The sequence below is a fragment of the Plecotus auritus genome (assembly GCF_963455305.1).
Source record: "Plecotus auritus genome assembly, chromosome: 2".
NCBI classification, from domain to species: domain Eukaryota; kingdom Metazoa; phylum Chordata; class Mammalia; order Chiroptera; family Vespertilionidae; genus Plecotus; species Plecotus auritus.
Genome location: NC_137771.1, coordinates 31,180,258 through 31,193,977, shown reverse-complemented (window position 1 = coordinate 31,193,977; position 13,720 = coordinate 31,180,258). Strand labels below are relative to the sequence as shown.

Here is a 13,720-nt window from a genome sequence, read left to right as displayed (position 1 = left end):
TGGCATTTCTTCTTCGTCCTGAAGACAGGAGGCAGCCTCTGCTAGTTGTCCTTGCCAGTCCAGCAGGGTAAATCCAGCCCCTCCCCCCAGGATATAGTCCCCAGAGGCTCTGGGGCAGTGAGAAGAGAAGTGGGGAATACAGGGCTGCCCTGTGGAGGGAGAGGTGGAGGGCAGCCAAGTGCTGGCTGAGTCCTCTCCCTGGATGCCAGGCAAGGCACAGCCCTGCTCCCTCACCTCGAGACTCCCACTCCCTACCTGAGAATTCTAAATCCTCCTAACATTCTAGATCAGCCGTGGGCAAACTACGGCCCGTGGGCCGGATCCGGCTGTTCTATCCGGTTCTCTTGCTCTCCCCTCCGCTCCTTTACTTTGAATTTATATTAGTTCACACAAACACTCCATCCATGCTTTTGTTCCGGCCCTCCGGTCCAGTTTAAGAACCCATTGTGGCCCTCGAGTCAAAAAGTTTGCCCACCCCTGTTCTAGATCCTCTCCCAATGGGTTCCCCAGCAGGTTGCAGCTCAAGTGAATGATCTCTCTTTCCCAATGGGATCACACCCCTGCTTTCCTGCCCAAGTCACTCAGAGCCCCCTCTCTGTGGCAATGACAGCTGCCAATCGTGACTGCTTACTGTGTGCTCGAGGCTGGGCTCCGACGCTGTACTGATGGTTTCACCCACCATATCTCCACCTACAGATGTTAGACAGCAGAGGCTTTTATCGCCTTCACATTTTCTGTGCCTGCCCCACTGTAGCACCATGGGTGTTTGTGAGTGAATGAATGAAATTTTAATTATGAAAAACCTTAGTTAGTGGATAGTTTACAGAAGCCACTTAAATTCCTTCCTGGAAAAGGGGATACATTAATTTCCAAAACTAGAGAATCTGTTAATAAATAGGATTTTCTAAATTTTGAGTGTCTCTCTCATAAGCCTAACTTATGGAAACTGCTATATTAGATGGTGTCTAGTATAATTCACAGATAATAAAATTCACTCCTCTAAATGTATAATGGAGTGGATTTCAGAATATTGACAAAGTTGTGCAACCATCATCATTCTCTGATTCCAGAACATTTCATCACTCTGAAAAGAAACCCAGTGTCCATTAGCAGTCATGCAGATTCCCTATCCTCAGCTCCTGGCAACAACCAACTTATGTATTGTCTGTCTCTATGGATTTGCCTATTCTGGACATCTATATATATAAAAGCCTAAGTGACTGTCAGACCATTCAACCATCTGACCGGTAGCTATGACGCACAATGACCACCAGGGGGCAGACGCTCAATGCAGGAGCTGCCTAGCTGTGGTGACTTGGCAGCTGCGGTTCTCAGGCAACACACATGAACCAGAGAGGAGGGAGCCTGATTACGGGGTGCATCACCTGAGAACTGCCCTCTCGCAATCCGGGACCCCTTGGGGGATGTTGGAGAGCTGGTTTCAGCCTGATTCCCGCAGGCCAGGCCGAGGGACCCCACCTGTGCACGAATCCATGCACTGGGCCTCTAATTTTATATAAATGGAATCATACAATATGTGTTTTTTTTTTGTGTCTGGCTTCTTTCACTTGGTATAATGTCTTTAGTCATTTGTTTTAAGAAAATCAGCATTTCAGGATGTATCTCAAGCACCCTGGCCCCCAGGGATCTGAGGCCGCACTGCCTGTAGGGTCATGGGCAGCCATAAGCTGTCAGGACAGCATGGGGTCTGGCAGTGTGGGAGTCAGATGGGAGAGCCTGGACACAGCGAGGATGGTCGGAGGCCAGTCGCAGAACTAGTGGTGGAACCAGTCACACATGGCGACTGCACATGCATGGTCTTCGGGGGAAGAGAGAGCCCAGACCTGATTCTCTGGTGGGAGAGAGGAGTGTCAAAGCCACCAGCTGGGTCTGCCATTCTGAGTCTGAGGGGACAATCCCATTTCTGAGGTGGCCTCAACAGAAGGTACGGGTCCCCAGGGCTGGACTGGATCAGATCTGGGGGTGCAGAGCCCCAACAGCCACCCAATCTCTTTGCCCTCCTCTCCATCTAACCCAGGCATCCTTCTAGCTGGGAAGCAGCACCGAGCAGGAAGTCCCATGGGCTGAGCTGAGCCAAGAAAGGACACTCTGGTCTTAGGCAGTATGTGCATGAACTGATTACATCATTAATTAGTTAATTCCCTTTTTGTTGTTGTTGTTTTTTTTTTTTGTTTTTTTGTTTTTAACAATTTTAACTTGCTTTATTCCATGGAGGATCTGAGGTGGTTTACAAAAACAAAATAAGCACACACATTAAAAAATGACAAGTCAACCCAGGGGAGATGGGACAGAAGTGCAGACCAGAGGGCCAGATGAGCAAGGGTAGGTAGTTTAGGGGGCCCACACATGGCTCTGGGCCCTGGGATCAGGGTGCAGCTTCCTGGCAGCCAAAGAAAGAAGGACAACGTAGTTAATCGCACATTCTCAGTGTCCTGACGATAAACACACCTGTTCTCAGGAAGAGCAAAGCTCTGCTTGGCACTAAGATCTGAAGGGAATTTCTCCTGTGCTGTTTTCAATAGGGAGCCATTCATTAAGTCATTCCTCCAATGCGTCTTGGGCTCCAGGGTGCCAGCACTGGGCTGGCTCTGCTGGCTTCTCAGATGCCAGGTGGGCCCCACCCTTTGCATCATTAGCTCTTGTTTGGGAAACACTATGCTATTTGGTGACCACCATGCCAAGTTTTGCCAGAAACACATACCATCTGTACTGTTATTTATGTAGTATTTTAATTTCTATTGACTTGTTAAAAGATCATCTCATCCTAAGCAATAAGGATCACCAGTATAACTGCCCACTCCAAAGTTTTATTGAATTAAATAAATTACTAATAAAAGAAAGAATTTCATCCATGTTTTCCTCTAAAATCACCTCATGTTTCACTAGGGATTTGTGTTCCAGCACTTGACATAAGCCCCACCTCACTTTCTCCTGACATAGTGATGGTGGCGACCCTGGGTGACTCTGGTTAAGGCTCCTCCATTACTCCCCATGCTCATAGAACTGGAGGGTCCCTTGAGCAGCATCCAGTTCAAAGCCCACGTGTAACAGACAAAGATGCTAGAACTCAGGGAGCAGAAGGAACTCACCCCAAATCACAGGGCTAGTGACAGGGTAGCTGTCAAGACTTCTCCCTCTGCCTTCGTCACTGCCCCAGATGGACTGTGAGCATCTCTATAACCAAAGACTGGAACTCACTGAAGAAGTGTAAGAGAGGGGCTGGGTTCTCACCTAACCCTGCAGTAAGCCCTGTGAGGGCAGGAACCTTGTCTGGTTTGTTCACCCAGGTCAGTGGTCGGCAAACTGCGGCTCGCGAGCCACGGTTTGCCAGTCTGTTGACTAATGAGTTTGTCGACCACTGACCCAGGTAAATCTAGCTAGCACCCCGTACTCTGTCTGACACACAATAGGTGCTCAGATAACAACTGTAGAATGTTAACACCAAGTTCAGGACAATGGTCTCCTCTAGAAGTGAAGAAGGGACTTTTGATTGTGGAGGGCTATGCAGGTTTCCACTGTATTTGCTGAAGTCTTTTTTTAATTTGTCAATGACAATTGACATTCAATATTATTTTATATTAGTGTCAGGTGTACAGCATAGTGATTAGACATTATTTTAATTTACGAAGTGATCCCCCGGTAAGTCTAGTACCCACCTAGCACCATACATAGTTATTACAATATTATTTACTATATTCCCTATGCTGTACTTTACATCTCTATGTGTTGAAATCTTCTTAAAGTGAGGTGGTGGGTTTACTGTTGTTTGTTATATTATTGTCTATTTTGATGCTGCTGTTTGTTTGAAATATTTTATAAAATGTAAACACATTTGTTAAATACATGAATAAATCTAGTATCACAAACAAGTGTATTTTCTCTCTGCCAATATAGCACCTGTGCCCCATCTCAAGTACTAGTAGCTCTAACTGACATGGAAGAAATGGCTCTGCTTTCCATGGCAGGTATACCCCACGGGGGTCTTCTCAGCTCGTCACCTCTCCTCTACTCCCAAAGCCTGTGGCACTTGGGTGGTAAATCTGAACATAACTGAGGCCAACCGAGGCAGAGTCCATCACAAACCAGGCCATGACATTGCTGGGGTGGCTCACACAAACCCACCTGGTCTGAGAGAAGACACTTGGAGAACCCCAGCTGGACCCGAGTGGGCAGAGCACCACATGAGGGCAGTGAGTGTTTCTGTAAAACCAAGCCACCAACCAATGTCTTTGCCCCCACCTGCAGAACAGTCTAGTCTTGGCATATAGATTTTGTGAAGAACATACTATCTTGTTGGATCAAATGCCAGCCTAGGGTGCACTTTGAGATTGCCAGGACGGATCCACAAAGTCACACAGTCCCAGGTCTGGAAGGGACCTCCATAGTCATTGTCACACATCCCCATACATGCATCAAGTCTGCCTAGGGGCTGCTCCCAGGAGGCCACTCATGTCCCGGGGCAGTAACAATCACTCTTCTTTGTTTGCAAGAAGGTGGGGGCCGCATTCTTTGTTTTTATAAAAATGGAACCACCCCTGTACATTTCTCTACATCTTGCTTTTCTCATGGAAAGTCTTTCTAAGTCAAAGGTCAACATTTTTGAGCAATTTGAATACACCAGGTAGAGTTATAAGCACCTCACATACACCAAGCCTATAGGGCAGGGGCTATTATAATCCCTACTTAAAAAAAAAAAAAAAAGACTGATAGTCAGAAAATGCTCATAACACAGCTTGTAAGTGCTGGGATCCAGATTGAAACCCGCAGTCTGTCCCCACCCCTGTGTTCCTAACCATTGCATATTACTGCCTTTCTGAACTGAGACAGGGCTGTCCTATTCTTTTTGAAACTGAATGATGGACTCTGGTCTGGATATAACACTTTCAAATGTTCCCTACTGTTAAATTCTCAGATATTATTATTATTATTATTATTATTATTATTATTATTATTATTGCTGCTGGAATAGCACCAGACTGTAAAGACTGTCTTTACAGTCTGGTGCTATTGTTCTATAGGTTGGATGATCAGAAGTGGGACTGTGGGTCCAAGGGTGTGTGTGTTTTGGGTTGAAGACTAGACTGTTTTGCAGGTGGAAGCAAAGACATCATTTGTGGCATCTTCCTAAGGATGGTCCATGTGGTTTTCACTCACTAGTTTTGCTTCTGTACGGAGGACATACCTCTGACCCCTCTTCTCCAGAACAACCTCTGTTGGGGACAGTGTTCTCTTTTCTAGTTTCTTCAAATGGTCCTCTGACAACATAATTAGGTGTCCCCAATAGCTGGTCCAGACACCTCATAAAGCTCAGAGCTTCTAGGGTGACCTCCCCACTGAAAGACATGTGCAGAGAGGGGCAGATTCTATGCTGATGTCAGTGGTGCAGCAGGAGAGACCCAAGCAGGTGGGGCTCAGAGTTCTTATCTTCAACTCCTCCCCAATCACACACATGCCTTCCTGAGATGGAGGCGCTTGGCAGGATCATAAAGACCAGCCAGATTGTACCCTCACACAATAAAATGAAACACATTCTTCACTTAGAGAGGATGCCAATGGTTTTGGAGCCAGAAAGGTCTTCACGCATCTTCTAGCTCAACAACTAACCCCGCTCATGCACTGGGTGTAGGGCAGCATTTATGTGAGCTCGGAGCAGGGTCACAGGAGGGAGGGATGCTTTCCTCCAGTTCCCTCTGCCTGCTGGTTCCTAGAAACTGTCTTACTAGAAAGGCATAGTGTAAATATTTTGCTAAGCAGCCAAGAGAGGAAACTTACCCAGGCTGAGCTGCCCTGTGCTGGGCGCTGGCCATGGACACAATGCTCAATGAGGGCCATTATCTGGGAAGGGAGGGCTGTTTGTTCCGCTGCGGGTCAGTGCCAGAGCCCGGAGCCACCAGCCTTGCCACTCTGGCTGCCACACAGAAGAGCCTCCTTGCGCTCAGCAGACTCTGCGGTTATGCAATACCGGGCCAGGAGGTTAACTCTCCCCGGACAGGAGCCAAGCCTTGTTCCTTCCTGCCTGAGCATGTCCATCTGAAAATGCTCAAAATTGAGGGCCTCAGTGTTTGCAAAAAATGCTCTGGCCTCGAACCTGCTGGTTTATTCCAAAGGGCGTAGCGTGCCCATCCCTATAGCTCCTGGCACCCTCCTATGAGGCCCTGGGCCCCAGCCATGGTGTCTGCCCATTGCTCCTTGGGTATCACACTCACAAGCCTCCCAGTCCTGCCTCCCAGCCTGTGCTCTGCCATTCCCTATGCCTGGAACATTCCCCGCCGCCCCGCCACCCTTCCTCTGTCAGTGTGTCTAGTCTAAGGCATCCCTTTCTTAAACACAAGTTCCATCTGACATCCTCAAAGCTTTCCCCCACAGCCACCAATGACCAAGCTGAAGTAGTAAGTTTTCAAGCCAAAAGAAATCTTGGAAATGATCTATCCAACTGCCCCATTTTCCAGATGAAAAAACTGAGGCTGAGACAGGTTGACTAGGCTGAGAGCAGACTAAGTGTATCAGTAGGCTCTCCTCTTAAACTCCTCTCTAACACCTGGCATTCCCATCTGTCAGGGGTCAGACCAACTTTGCCTTCAATGTACCCAGAATCCAACCACCTCCCACCACCTGCACAGCCTCCAGCCTGGTGTGCAACACTACCCCTCCCGAGGATGGCACAGCCTCCAGCTCGTCTCAGAGCTGTCTTGGCCTCCTGCAGAGCGGTCTCCACACAGCCAGGGGGGCCTTTAAGAACACATGCAGAATTTATTCTGATGTCAGTGGTGCAGCAGGAGAGATCCAAGGAGGTGGGGCTCAGAGTTCTTATCTTCAGCTCCTCCCTAGTCACACCCATGCCTTCCTGAGACAGAGGCCCTTGGCAGGACTGTGCTCAGACCTCCAGTGGCTTCTCAATTGTCTGCACACTCTCTGCCTGTCACTTCTCCAGCCTCCTAAGCTCCCCCCCGTACCCGCCGCCAACCCTCCAGCCACACTGGCCTCCTTGCTGTCTCCCCACTCCCACCGCCCCCGCATGATCCTACCTCTTACAGACACTTCCCCAGATAACACAGTGCTCGCCCCTCACTCCAGGTCTGCTTAGATGCCACCTTCTCAGTCAGGACCTCCTGCCTGTCATCTAGACACACACTATACATTTTTTACACAACAAAAGGTAATATCTTCATATGTATTTTATTGATAATATAGACACATCTTTACTCTCTCCCAAAGTATACAGTAGGTGATACGGTGATAGCACAGGAGTGAGCAAAAGTTGCTTTACAGTTGTCATACAAATAAATACTACAATAAGTAATAAGTAATAACACAAACATAAACTGTGTTTCACAGACTCACAACTGCAAACCTACTTTTGCCCCACCCTGTATGTTTGTTGTTTCTTCCATGAGAATGTACCTCCAAGAGGCAAGGCCTTCTTACGCTTTGTCCCCGACGATGGTGCCTGGGGCCTTGGTTTAGGCTGATTTTAGGGACCCACCTCTTTGACGACAGATGATGGTGACGATAGTGACACAGTGTGTGTGTGGAAGGGGACGAGCTTGGTAGCACATGCAGGACCAGTGGAAGGACGGGCTCTGAAGGCTCCAGGGAGGCCACTAGGAGGCTGCCCAGATGCTATATTTTTAGGGCCCTTATGGGGGAAACACCCAGACCTGTGCCTCAGAACCTTCCGGTCCAGCCCAGGCAGAGCTGCTCCACAATAGCAAATTCACAGAGGTAGCCACAGAGGCTCTCTGATGGGGCTCCGAGAACCCAGGCCTGGCGGGCCCCTCCCTGCGTTTAGGCACCTTGAGTCTGCAAGCCCTGGAATGTACACATATTTAAAAGCTCTCAGTGGGTGACTGGTAGGCCCTGCTGGGCTTGGGGACCTCAGTCAAGCCCTCTGCACAGAACTTTAGCTCCAATAATGCGTATCTGTTGAATGATGAAAGAGAGATGGATGGGAAGGGGGGAAGGAGCTAAAAGATAGTCACAGGAGAGGAAGAGGAAGGTTCTGAGCAACCAAATGATCCCAGGACGCATGCCAACCAGCACAAGCACACACTGAATGGCAGGGCTTGTCCTGACAGGCGGGCGGGAGGATCCAGGTCTCACTGGCTCTCCCACACCTGCAGCTACACTGGCGCTGGCGGGAGCACAGATCTCAATCAAACAGAAACGCGTGATTCTGTTTGTCATCGGGATTGACATTTTTCTTTATCCAGGGCACACTTTCTTTGAGGTTGGTTGGGTTTCTTCCAAAGAGGGGCCCGACTGAGTTACCGGGTGACTGACTGTTCAAATTTCTCTTTTCCTGATCTGCTCCGGCTCACCCTGACTCTGCTCGCGTCTCTGCACATCCTCTCTTTCACCTGAGCCCTTTCTTCCTTGTGCCTGTGCTCATTCCTCAGGCTTTGGTTCCTAATCCCCTACTTGTCTCTCTCTGCATTTCTCACCTTGTCTTATTAGCAGCTTCCACAGCTGCATGCATCACCTGCCCAGCCCCGGGGCTCCCAGTCCTGCATTTCCAGCTGCCAGCATCTTGGCTCAGTGATCCCAGGCCTCTCAAATTCAATACGATTGGCATCGAACTCATCTTTTCTCCTCCTCTGCCTCTGGTACCACTATTCTCCTCACCCCCAGGACCGCAACATCAGAACCACCTGGGAACCCTGCTCCTCTGCCCCCATATCACCCATCTGTCCATCCACTCCACCCATTCCCTCATTTACACGCTTACTGACCAAGCACCCTGGGTACCAGGCTGTGCTGAGCTCTGGGACATTCACCATGGCTGTCCCTCTTCCCTGGGCGGGACATCCAGGACCACCCAGGCCCTGAGGTTGTGAGGAAGCCTGTTCCAAACAAGGCAGTTCCACATCTGCAGGAAATCCACAGTGTGGCCCTGGGCAAGTCTCTTGCCTCATCCTCCTCTGCTCTTTGAGAGAATTATTCATTCCTGCCTCACCTCTGCCCAGCCTGGCTGTGATGCCCACAGGGGACATCAATCTGAAGAATGCTTATGCTCATCACCCTCAACCCTGCTGTAGCCTTCTTTAACAGACCATGGCTCTAACCCTGCAGCCTCCTAACCTCCAGGCGGAGACAGAGCCCCAGAATCTGTGTTTTAAAGAAACACCGGTGTTGCAGGGTGTGTGTGTGTGTGTGTGTGTGTGTGTGTGTGTGTACCGCACTTTGAGAAATTCTGGCTCACAGGATGAAGTCCAAATTCCCTCAATACTCCCCAGTCCCTGGTCAGACCCTAGCCTGCTTTCCACTCCTGGGTCCGTCCCATCAGCCTCCCTCAGGAGGGCCCTCAGCACTCACCAGGCTAGTCTGTCCACTCACTGCCCTGAACCCAGAACCAATTCTGCCCTCCTGTTAGTTCCCCAGCACAGAAGGCCTTCCTGACCTCCCTCCTCTCTCTGAAAGTCCCTTTCCCACCAAGCAAGATCCAATCCAAATGCCTTCTCCTTCCTCTATACAGGTCAGGAGCACCACTTGTCATTGGTCCCCAGTCACATGCACCGTGGTATCCACCTGAGTCCCTGGCTGGCTCTCGTTCTAGCTTCCTAACTAGACCTCGAGCTCCCTGAAGGCCACCATCCCTCATGCAGCTCTTGTGTTCAAGAACAAAGGCTTATGGAGCACCTGTGAAAACCTAAACACCTCCCCCAGGGGCACGCAAAGGAGGAAGGCAGAATTCCTTCCTGGAGGGGCGCCCTCTCTAATGGCAAAGGCAGAGGGTGCTCGCATAATTGATCAGAGGAGAAATAAAGATACAGAACCACAGGATCCCAGAGCAAAGGTTCCTAAAGCCACGGGGGAGGGGCACGCGGGAGGCTGAGAAGGAAAAATCCAGGAAGAAGGAACACCATGAGCGAAGGATTAAAGTGTGAGGAGTTCCACAGGAGCAGGGGGAGGAGGAGGAGGAAGAGGGATGGAGACTGGAACGGCTGGATTGGGAATGCTGAGCTAAGGAGTTGGACTCATCCTGTAGGTCAGGGGTTGGCAACCCAGCCCGCTGCCTGTTTTTGTACATAAGGTTTTACTGGAACACAGCCACGCCATTCTCTTCCACCCTGTCCGTGGCTACTTTCACGTAACAGCAGCAGAGGTGTGCGTCCAGCAACGCTTAAAATATTTACTCGCTGGCCATTGAGAGGAAAAGTTCTGCCGATCCCTGTTATAGGCGTTGGAAGCCATTAATGAATGTTAAGCAGGGGACAGCATGATCAGATTTGTGTTTTATCTTCCTGTCACTCTGGGACAAGGTAGGGACGGGCTGGAGCAGACAAGCCAGTGGGAAGGGAAGGTGGTAGGGAGGCAGGTTACTGTCCAGGTGGGGTATGGCTATTAGTTGTTTATTAAGAAATGTATTAAGAGTTGCTGTGTGCCCTCACTGGGCTAAGGAAGCCCTTTACACATATTCCCTCATTTAATCTGCACCGCAACTGCAGGTGCTGTTGTTATCCCCATCTTACAGAGGAGGAGGCACAGAGAGGTGAGGCAGCTTACCCAAGGTCACACAGCTGGTACGCAGCCGAGCCAGGACGCAGACTCAGTGCCAAGCTCAAGGTCTTTGGGGTCGAGCATGTTTGCTTGTTGACAGATCCCTACCAGCCTCACTGAGAATTCACAGAACACAGTCGTCCACAGGAGAAAATCTACCCCGAGTTGAGTCAGGCAGGAAGTGGGAGGCAGGAGTGTGGCTATTTTGGAAAAGCGACATGAAAAACCACGAAACTTCCTACCTGTCCCGTTTTGCTCCCATCTGTCCTGGGAAACAAGGCTGCCCCTCTCTTAGATAAAAACGTGTTTCTCCCCACACAGCGGCTCTGCTGGTGGTGGTGGGAGAGAGCACTAAGCTTAGCACACGCTTGCTATTTTTAAAGGACTAGATAAACAAACAGGGCTATGTAAATAAGAAAAAAAATGAGGTCATCCCTTTAAAATCTAAAAATGTTCTTATTCTATGGGGTGAGCAGCAAAACCTCAGAAAGAACTGGTGCTTTTTTATCCACCAGAGGCCTTCTCTAGCCCACAGCCTCTCAAAGCCAGCAGGCTCGCCCTTCCCTCCTTGCACCCACCGAGGGAAGGCAGGAGGCCTGGGAGGAGGGACTCCTGGGTTTTATTCCTGGCTCTGTAGGCTTTGCCTCCAATGCCCAAAGACATTGCCCAACCCAGTCACCACTTGCCTGGGGCCCTGCCGGGTTACTCACAAGCGTTGCCCATGCTCATGTGCCCTCTTCCTGCCCAAAGCTGGCTTGGCGTGCTGACCCAGCTGACCTCTGCCTTCCCTCTCCGCTCCCCTGCTCCTTCCCCCACCTTGATCTGTTGAGTGGGTGCAGAGGCCCTTTGCATACTGATGAGAAGCTAGCTGTATGCTCATTCCACCCCACCCCATTTCTCTTCCAATACTTCAAACTTTCCCCACGTTCTTCTGGACCTCTTCTTCCAAGCCGACGGCTGGAACTCATTAGAGGAGCCACAGAGAGTTGCGTTTACGTCATCAACAATAGTTAAGAGACACCTTAACTTTGGCAGAAACTCACGAGGAGGCTTCTCCATGCTTCCCGCACCCCCTTCCTGGTCACCTCACTTCTCTCCTCCATCTTTTACTACCTCCTCCCCACTCTCGGCATCCGTGGCTCCTCCGTTATCCTTAAGCACAGAAACGAGAACCACCAAAATCTGCCAAAGGGGCAGTTTTCAAGTTGTGTTCTGTGGATGTGTTTCAGGGGTTCCTCAAGTGTCACATGAGATTTTATTCCAAAATATAGTTTGACTCCTAGTAAAGCCTCTCAGAACAATGGACCTGCACCTTAAATCATGGTCCATGGCTCAGGGTGCCCGCTGAGCACAGCCAAGGGGTGCCGCTTGGCTTGGTGTGTGCTTCGGACTAAGCCTGGGCAGATCTTGAACTTCAGTGTTGAAATATGTCTTCAGCTGAAAAGTTGGAGCTCTTTACTGGGTATCTTTCCGTTGTTGTTTAAATTCAGGACTATACATGCTTCCATAAACCACACAAACAAGATCTCTCTAAGGCTCTCAGCGATATGCAAACGTATTACATGAATTATCACAAAAATGCAATAAATGACTGTGTGCTTCCTGTCTGAGTGTTGTAATAAGAAGGAATTCAAGCAGTTGTTTGAAACTGTCAGTGATGCAAACCAGAATTCCCTTCTCCTTCCCAAACGTCCACAGAACTGTGAACTGAAGACCATCCTGGGTTGCAGGTAAGCCGTTAGAACCGGCTGCCATTCACAGCCTCTTACTGATAGGACTTAGAATTTTCCTAACCCTGTGCAACCCAGCCAAAACAAAAACAAAAAGGCAGTCCTGGATGTTAGAGCTGCTACAGCATCTAAACACAGGCCAGCAAACTTCCAGAAAGGGCCAAATAGTATTTCTGTCTTTGTGGGACAGTCTGTCCCAACCACTCTGCTCTGCTGAAGAGCAGCCAATATGTGAATGAGTGGCATGGCTGTGCTCCAATAACATTTAATTTACAATGATCAGGCTGTAGTTTGCCCACCCCCATCCAGACCCGAGATTCCAATGTGTTCATGCATCAGAGTCATTGTTCTATTGATGGACTGTGATAGTAAACAGGTGTTAAAATTTCTACTTTATAAATAAATGTGTATTAATAACTACCACTTTAACCATTTTGTATCATTGGCATCCCATGCAGGATTTGACATGTAAAAAATGGCTTCTAAGACTTTAAAAGTTTGCAAACTACTAGCACGGAGCTTTGCTGCTGAGAAAATACTTTCATATCCGTTTTCAAATTAGGTTCGCTCTCTAGTCACTTATTCGGAAATCACATTCATTCTGAAATGAGGTCCTTACTAAAGGGGGGGCTCTGACTCCACATTTCAGGTGGTGTCAGTGGGCCTCTCCAGCACAGGGGGTCTACGAGGCCACCGAAGGCTGGCACACCTACCTGGCCTGAGCCTTCCACTTACTCAGGTGCTGTGGATTCCAGCCCCTTCCTGGTGGCTGGGGAAGCTGGGCCAGCAGTGGGCCATGCATGCCGGGCACTCCAGAAGCACTGAGTCAGCATCCCATTAATCACAGATGCTTTTATTCCCTCGGGAGAGCACAGGAAGGGGTGGGGACCAGAATTCTTGCTGGAACTGACAGCTCACTTCCCTCTGAGCCAGTCCCATCCTCCACAGACTCTTCCCTGCAGCTGGCAGAGCCCACGTGGACAAAAGGACAGTTTGGGAGTGAAGTGGGGAGGGCACATGCCAGGTCTGGGGAGGATTCCTCCTTGGCACTGCCCAGGACAGCTTTCCCATATCTCTGCTGGCGTCCCTCAGCGGTTTCTCAGGTACCCACTGCACCCCTAGCTGAAAAAGCCCAGCTCTGCCCTGAGACTGCCCATGGGGAGACCCACGATCTAACTGTGATATGTGCAGAGGAAATAAATGCTAAATTGAGGCCCCATGAGAAATCATCCCAGGATGCCGAGGAAGGGGGGCCCATTCATTCCAGCTCTATTGATGCCCATGGCATGTAGACATTCCTGTGGGGCTGGGGGGCATCCTTGAAGCTGTTACGGCCCCTCAGGAAGCATCTTGGTGGAGAAGAAGTGCTGGGTCTTTTGTAACGGGAGGCTCTGTTCCTTGTTAGCTGTGTGACTATCTTTAAATTACTGCACCTCCTCATGCTTTTCCTTATTTTCACAAAAGGGGCAATG

General features: G+C 49.6%; 1 protein-coding gene across 2 annotated transcripts in view; it reads right to left on the bottom strand.

Moving 5' to 3' along the window:
• The window catches only part of HIVEP3 (HIVEP zinc finger 3), a 424,058-nt gene that overhangs the window by 60,559 nt on the left and 349,779 nt on the right, over positions 1–13,720 (bottom strand). The window lies entirely within an intron of this gene.